Genomic DNA, 8,984 nt, shown 5'->3' on the forward strand with positions numbered 1-8,984 from the left:
AAATTTCTTATGCAACTTTGCTCAACTTTGGGCCTCTCAACCTTCGGGGTTTTGTACTTAAAATCTTCAACTTTAGGTTCAAAGAAATTTGGGTGAATTTTGAAGGAAGGTAGGTTCTCTCTTTTGACCACAGGTTTATAGTGCATTCTGGAAGATGACTCTATTTTAATCTTAGAAAGAGGAACTAATCTACGTCGAGGTGCAGACATGATAAAAATTGGAAAAAGGGATGTTGAAGAAAACAAGAGTTTAACTATCTCCTTATCCTTTATATAATGAAAAAAGGTGAGGGAGGTTAGATGAAGATTTGATATGTTAATAAATATGGTGGTAAATTTAAGTCCAAAGGGCAAATGGTTGGTTGTTAAGTCCCAAATGTTGGTTATGTCCTTCCTTTTTTAAGAAATTTATTAAAAAAGAAAAAGTAAAAAAAAAGGAAGTTGCAAAAAACAAAAAAAATTAAACGGGATAACCATTAAACAAACTTGCAAATGTCATACATGATCCTTAGGTAGTAATTAGGAAAGAGCATGCTAAAATATTATAACAAAATAAGAATCAAAAACTAAACATGCCTTCCTATGAAATTTATTTATTAACCCCACCATGAACAAACCTAAACATTGTCGCTGCTTTCTGGCTCTGCCAAAGAATTTTTCTTCTTGTTCTTGGGATTTAAAGGACAATTACGAAATCATGATGAACATACTCACCACAAGTACGACATAACCTTGCGACTTTACCTGCCTTCTCGAAAATTTTCTCCGAGTCACCCATCACTCGACGAACCTTGCCACATCCTTTTGTGCGAACAACATCCGGATTCTTAATAAAATCATCACCTTCATTGACATTCCCAATAATTTCTTCAAAAACAGATTCGTTATCATATACGGCATTCACATTTCTAATACTTTTTTCAAAGAACAAAGACTTTAACTCTTTTATCTTCATAGCAAAAGAGTTTAGACCTTCAGAGTCAGCCCTCAACATGTCAACACACTGACTTACCATCTCCAAAATCTCAAAACGTAAAACACTTTGAGGATTGGAATCCACACTAAAATGATTTGAAATTGGGAAAACACTTCTAGGTAGAACATCTCGTTTCCACATATCACTTACATACTTCAACGGGATCTTGTCAACTTTTTTAATTCTATAAACACAAAACACATGGCGGCATAAAAAACCAATACGAGTAAATCCCATACAAGAAAAAGAGGCCGAGTTGTCAGCAAGATCAAAGTTAACCTGTACGATAAAATAAAATGTATGACCATAACATATGTTAACGTAGACTTCACTTATAACATATGTTTTTAGGTAAACGTATAACATATGTTAAAAACAATAATTATGTTAAAGTGACGAAACTTGATCCTTAACGTACCAGAAAATGTTGGTTATGTCCTTCCTTTTGTCCAAGTGAGTCACGGAATATAAAAAATGAGAATCAACGGATTCAGTATGTGTAACATAACAACAATACTTCCCTTTCATTATCTCCCTTCTAACTTCATTAAAGATGGCTTGAGTGTACAACTCAAATGCATGTCTCTCTATTTCTTCACTAGTAGTACTTTTAAATGAAACAGATGAAGTCTTGTACTCACAACTTCTTTGAGATTAACGTTGACTGTCTAGTCTAGACTCCATACATCGCATAAATTGGACAAGAGTGTTAGCGCTAGTTGAGTTGACTTTAAATGTTGCATTAGAGCTTTCACAACGAGATGTAGTCTTCATCAAACAACAAAAATGGATCTCTCAAAAATAAGCAGGAACCCAACGATCACGGATCTCAAACATATCATTCAACCACTCGTTGTCTTGTAAACCAAACTTCTCAATAAGATAGTGCCATCTGGACTCAAATGTATCAGGGGTGATAAACATATTCCAAACCAAACGATGTATTCTAGAACCAACATTGGTATTCTCAATAACATCACCAGATACCTAATGTAAAAAGAAACAAAAACATATCAAAAAAACAAAACACAGATGCGAAGCCTATGACGTGACTCAGAAAATACCTTGTCCGACAATTTCTTCATTATGTGCCACATGCAAAACCTATGACTTGACTAAAAAAATAACTGGACTACTGCTTGCCGCATAGAAGGATCCTGATCACTTAAAACTAGCTTGGGTTGTTGGCCATGACAATTAAGAAAGGATTGAAGCAACCATTTGTAAGAGTCGATAGTCTCACTACTGATCAAGGCAGCTCCAAAAGTAACCCATTTTTTGTGGTGATCTACACCAGTAAAAGGAACAAATATCATTTTGTACATGGAAAAGTAAAGTGAAAAAACACTTAAAACATATGTTTTATTGATAAAGGTAAATAAGATAAGTGAAAAAACAAAACCTGAAATCAAATGACTAACCTATTAGTCTAATAGGTGGCATCAAAAGCCAAAACGTGACCAAAAGCTTTGTAATTCAATTTGGATATCTCATCAGCCCAAAAGATAGATCTTAACTTGCCATTTTCAACTGTAAAAATCAAAAAAGAATTCGGGGCAACACTCATAATGATCTTTCAACCGGTCAATAACTAACTGTGAATCCCTATCACCTATGAAAATCCTCATTCCATTATAAAAGTTCTTGAAATCAATAGGTGTACCTCTAACGTTATGATGGCCACCCTTTATTGAGACAAGTAAACGATGAGAAACAGTAGGACCAACTCTATATATCTTAGTCTGGTGGATAAATTTTTTGGTTGAGAATGAAAGCTTTCTAGATATCTTAGTCAAGTCACGGTTAAAAGTGTCAACAAGACAATGATTGTGATCTTCTACAAACTTAGACAAAATAAAGTTACAAGTTTCACGACAAAATGAAACACCTATGTGAGCCTTGCAATCAGTTACGGTAAATGTCTTCTGCCTGACATACATTGACGGTTCAGACAAGGAATCAAAAGAACGTTTGCTTTGGGGGGGGGGGGGGGTACCGTACTTATTACACCTCAAATACTTGTGTGTAACGACCCCTTTCCATATCTTAGTGTGGCCTTTGCTGACCGAAAAACCAGATTCTTTAGCGTACTTATAATACATAGTAACAACATCTTCCCATGATTTAAAAATAATGCCTTCAACATGTTTTAAATTGTTATCAATCTTTGGACGCCAAAACTTCGAACCATTAGGAGAATAATAAACATAATAGGCATCCTCTTCTTGAAGAATTGTTGGTTCTATGGAAACGGGAGATACCACATCATTTTGGCCTAAGGATGTTTGGTTGCTAAAGACATTCTCTAAAAAATAAAAAAAATCATTTAAATATAGTAGACATATGAAAAAATAATGCTTCAAAAATAAAGGATTTTAAGTTATAAAAGCATGGGAATAAAAACATTAAAACAAATGGAAACCACCTGGAGCCCTTAAAACAAAAACATTTATAAAACAAATGGATTAGAGGTCCCTGGATTAGCGTACTACAAACTAGACTTAACAACATTAATATGACTTAATGAAACACTACCTTAACTGGTGGGACTAACTAAGTGGTTCAGGAAATTATTTGAAGTAGACTGATCAAAAGGTATGCTAAAAACTTGACTGCTTGGAGTAGTTAATGTGATATCATCATTGTAGCCGGCTGGGACATCCATCGCAATAAAGGAAGAGTGGGTGAAGGAAGGTGGCTAACATTAAAGGTGAGTCTTAAAATTGTGTTTATATAAGAAAAAATAAACATAATATAGGGGGGAGAAGTATGACAAGATAAGAAAGTACAAGAAAATATAAAAAAGATCTTCCAACTATAAAAAAAATAAATTAAAATAAATGGGGTAGGGTACAAAGGGGGACTTCAATCAAAAGTGTTTGTAGAAATAAATAACAGGTGTCATCAACCAAACTCACACCAACATCCCATTCAGATTTAAAGTAATACCTTTTACTCTACCACACCACAAAAACATATACAAAAAATGTATCCCGCCCCAAGTACACCTCCAGAGGATGTTATTGAAAACAAAAGGATTTTTGCACTAAACCCTACTAACAATGTGGTTGACACGGCTAACCAGCAAGTAGATACTGGAATCGTGCAAGTTGAACCGAATGGTGGGGTTAACAATCAGCCACAAGTACACGGGAACCCACATGAAGACGACCACCCTCCACCTCCACCTCCTCTTACTCTTCGACCCACACAAATTGTACCTGATTGGGCGGAAGGGTACGGAACAGATCCCAGGGCGGAATACGAACCACCATTACACTATCCTCCACCTCCAAAACCAGAACCAGATGGTTACGAGTCTGAACCTAACCCCTTTTACTATGTTAGTGATTCTAACGAGTCATGGGACTACTACAGTTGGGGAGAAAATAGGCTGTCTAATATTTAATTATGTTGTATTTTTATTTTAGGTTTACCGTTTGTTTAGTGTAGGTTGAATTATGTACGTTTGTTTAATTATGTAGAAGAATAGTCTAATGTTTATTTAAGTTTAATGATGTAACTCGACTCAAAGTTTGGTCTGTTTTATTATTTGGTAACCTGGTTTTACATTAAACCACAATTTACCATAACGAGAAAAAAACATAAAACAATATACAAAAAAGTCATATGTTAATAATCGTGCTAAAACATATGTTATCAGGTAGAAGACATATGTTATCATTTGAAGTCCCTTGAAGGACAAGTCAAAACATACTTAATAAAAACATGAGTTATCAAGTTATCATAATATAAATGTCATACAACATATAAAGACCATACTAGAAAAATGTGACACACAGATAGGGGAATACATAAAAATAGAAAGAAAAACACACACACAACTAGAAAACAAGCACCAGATTAAAACTTTCATTTGAGAAAAGACTAACACAAACAAGCATTCCTCACCCATAAAATCTTTATATTAGGAGTGTAATGACCAAAAAGGTTATAAGGTACTAAGACTAAAGCACACTGCCAGAATAAGCATTCATCACCACCCATCAAACTTGGATAAGAGTGATAATCATCACAAAAAAAAACAAAAACAAATTTCTTGGGGATCAGGAATTGGAGAACTAGATATAACCGAAGCTGTAACTTCATCAGCAACTTGATAAACATCGAGATGGTTGACTGCGGCGACCGGATTAACTTGATGAACAACTGGAGCAACGTCAACAGCTACAGGTACGCTAGGTGCTGGATTAACTTGATGAACAACTGAAACAACGTCAACAGCTCCAGGTACGCCAGGTGTTGGATTCACTTGATGAATAATAGGAAAAACATCAACGCACACGACGGAGTCAACACTGGAATGATTAAAATCTAAAGAATCGAATGCTGTTAGTTGATGTTGTCTCTTTGAAGGAGAAAAGGCTGAAAAATCTAAGAATCGCTTTGCTTTGGGAGACATACTTGAAAACCGGTAACCTGGAAGGAATCAATTTGAAATTTTCTGATGATGTTAACATATATGAAAGCACCTCAACAATCGGTTATTTGACAAGATTAAAAATATTAAAGAACGGAACACAAAAAGACTAAAATACCCTTCTACTTAAAAACAATTAAATATATCCAGTGAACACATGACAACACCATAACCACTCATTTGAGTTTCCAGGGTTTTCTCAACTGGAATAGGTTTTATTCTTATACATTCCCTATATATATATATATGGTGGGTTAACGTACAATAATGGCTTATCGTACATTACGTACGCGACCTTCCAGAGCGTTAGATTATAAAACACGCCGTTGCAATTTCGTAAATAACCCAACAGTAGTTCGCGATCAAAATTCGCCAATTACAAATTGACACTGATCCAAATTCGGAACTCGTCGCTCAGTCTAATCCAATTTCTAAACTCTAATCACAGCTTAAAGTATGAAATCTCTAAAGTCAAAAACCAAATCAAAATCGAACGTCGTTGAACATCAAGAAATCTTCAAAATTGATCAAAAAATGATGATTTAATCAATCGAATTGATGTGTAGAAGTATTTAGATTCATCAATCGATTACGGAATTGCAGAAACAATGCACTCAATCGAGCTCTGATTAGGGTTCAAATATTACGTTTAAACGTTATGAAACAAACTGAACATCTTTAAACGTTCTAATACGTTCAAATAAGTTCTGACTAAAAAAGAACATCTTTAAACCATCTGAAACAAAACTGAACATCTTTAAACGTTCTAATACGTTCAAAGAAATTCTGACAAAAAAAGAACATCTTTAAACGTTCTGACAAAAAATGAGCGTCTTTAAACGTTCTAATACGTTCAAAGAAGTTTAGAACTTCTAATCTAACAAAAAAGTACAGAAACACTTATACGTTCAGACCTTTAAACGAACACCTTTAAGCGTTCATAAGTTCATATATAAAATTATACACCTGTAACAAGAAATTGAACACTTAAATCACTTCATATAATCTCGTAATCATCAAACAATTATCAATCAGCTGTCAATTTGATCATCGATTCGATCATATGAACAAAATATGGAACGTCCGCAATTAGGTTAAATCAACTGAAATGTGTGTCTGCAAATGACGCCGGTGACGCTGGTTGAATCGATGCAACGGTTAATTAGGATGTAAATGATTTGAGACAATTTACAAATTTGCCATCGCGTGTTTTTTGAAATCTAGGGTTGAGGGTGTCGCGTTGTAACACCCCGTAACCGCAGCGGAAACGTACACGGGATGCAACAGACACATCTGATATCAACAGCATTGCTTATAAAGAAAATACCACTACATTAATTTATAACATATTACATTGTTGCGAGTTTCATTACTGTCTAGGTGTTACACACATATTTTACCGATAAGACATTAATAAATTCGTTACAAAACAAAGAGCAGCAAGCTTCCAACAGGTAGCACAGATAGTTAAGCAAACATCAATCAATCCAACTTGGGCATACCTAGAAAACATGTAAAGAAAACGGGTCAACTACGAATAGTTGGTGAGTTTCACTAATTTAAATAAACACTGACAAATCATTTTAATAATCATTTATTAACAATATAATCATGCTGGGAACTTTGTTACCCCAAAACATTTCCAATAACTTTCTGGGAACTATGTTACCCCAGAACAATAAATACCCCTGGGAACTATGTTACCCCAGAACAATAACAACCCCTGGGAACTATGTTACCCCAGAATAATAAATACCCCTGGGAACTATGTTACCCCAGAACAATAACAACCCCTGGGAACTAGGTTACCCCAGAATAATAATAACCCCTGGGAACTATGTTACCCCAGAACAACAATAACCCCTGGGAACTATGTTACCCCAGAACAATAATAACCCCTGGGAACTATGTTACCCCAGAACAATAAATACCCCTGGGAACTATGTTACCCCAGAACAATAAATACCCCTGGGAACTATGTTACCCCAGAACAATAATAACCCCTGGGAACTATGTTACCCCAGAACAATAACACATTATAAACATTTTATATATTCTATGCATCAGCCCATATATATATAAATGTACAAGTATTTCCATACGATCGGTATGTACTTAAATACTTTAAATAAGACATGTTTTCCGCCCCGGGAAATTATAATTAAAACAATTCATTAAAAGGGGCTCGTGAAAACTCACCTTGTTGTGAGTTGGTGAGTAATATAAGGAACAGCTACGTGCCTGGATCTGTAATATAATATCTAGTCGTTACTATATAATTCCCATAACTTAAATACATATCAATCGGTACATCTGGGAACATTGTTAACCCAGTACTGTACTCGATTCGGGGACAATGTTAACCCCGTGACACTTCTAAGGACTCAGATTGACATTGCTTAGAGTTTGACAGTCAATTTAGTTAAGGTGATGAAATTATAGCTCGGTTTGACACCCCGTTTGGCCGTGGGCCCGTTTCCGGTATTTCGGTGCCGGAAACGGTAAAATCGGGTAAAATTACCCAAATCATCCGAATTATTTTCGGATGATTTATTTTTACTTAATTTACTTAGATTTATGAAATAGTCTACTTTTAGAGTTTTCATGTACCAGTCAGCTCGCTTATGCGAACTTTGCCGGTTTACACGTTTTAAGCTTTAAAAACTTGTTTTTATGTTCTTTTTAGCACAAATAATTACCCGATTAGTCTCGGGTCTTGAAATTTTGCACAAAACTTAATTTGACAGAAAGGAATTTTGTAAAAATTTTCCAGATTTATTTTCTTATATTTATATTTATTTATCTATTTTTAAATCTTATTAAAACACTAAATATATCAAAAATACCAAAACACTTTAGAAAAATCCCAAGTTTTTCTGGGATGATCTTTATCATCCTCATAACTTTCTGGAATTTTCCCAGATTTATTTTCCTACATTTACATTTATTTATCTATTTTTAAATCTTGTTAAAACACTAAATATATCAAAAATACCAAAACACTTTAGAAAAATCCCAAATTTTTCTGGGATGATCTTTATCATCCTCATAAGTTTCTGGAATTTTCCCAGATTTATTTTCCTACATTTACATTTATTTATCTATTTTTAAATCTTGTTAAAACACTAAATATATCAAAAATACCAAAACACTTTAGAAAAATCCCAAATTTTTCTGGGATGATCTTTATCATCCTCATAAGTTTCTGGAATTTTCCCAGATTTATTTTCCTACATTTACATTTATTTATCTATTTTTAAATCTTGTTAAAACACTAAATATATCAAAAATACCAAAACACTTTAGAAAAATCCCAAATTTTTCTGGGATGATCTTTATCATCCTCATAACTCCCTGGAATTTTTTCCAGAATTTAAAACTTATTTTTCAAGCCATTTTCACCCAAAACCGAGCTAGAAAGCCCTAGAACTCGTTTCACCGAAAAGCCTACTTAGACTTTTCCAACTGAGCTCAAATTTTGTGGGTGACTTTTATATGTTATAAAAAGCTTATCTTAAATTTTCCGGAATTTTTCATCATGTTTTGCTATTTTTCACTATTTTTGGCC

The 8,984-nt window shown here is 34.2% G+C and overlaps 1 pseudogene; it reads right to left on the reverse strand.

The window, feature by feature from the left end:
• Positions 1-675: 675 nt before the first annotated feature.
• On the reverse strand, positions 676-3,077 carry LOC143530215 (protein FAR1-RELATED SEQUENCE 5-like; annotated as a pseudogene).
• Between the last annotated feature and the right edge of the window lie 5,907 nt (positions 3,078-8,984).

Source organism: Bidens hawaiensis, unplaced genomic scaffold (assembly GCF_021521415.1).
Source record: "Bidens hawaiensis isolate Kalapana, Puna unplaced genomic scaffold, B.hawaiensis_p1.1 tig00008861_1, whole genome shotgun sequence".
NCBI classification, from domain to species: Eukaryota; Viridiplantae; Streptophyta; class Magnoliopsida; order Asterales; family Asteraceae; genus Bidens; species Bidens hawaiensis.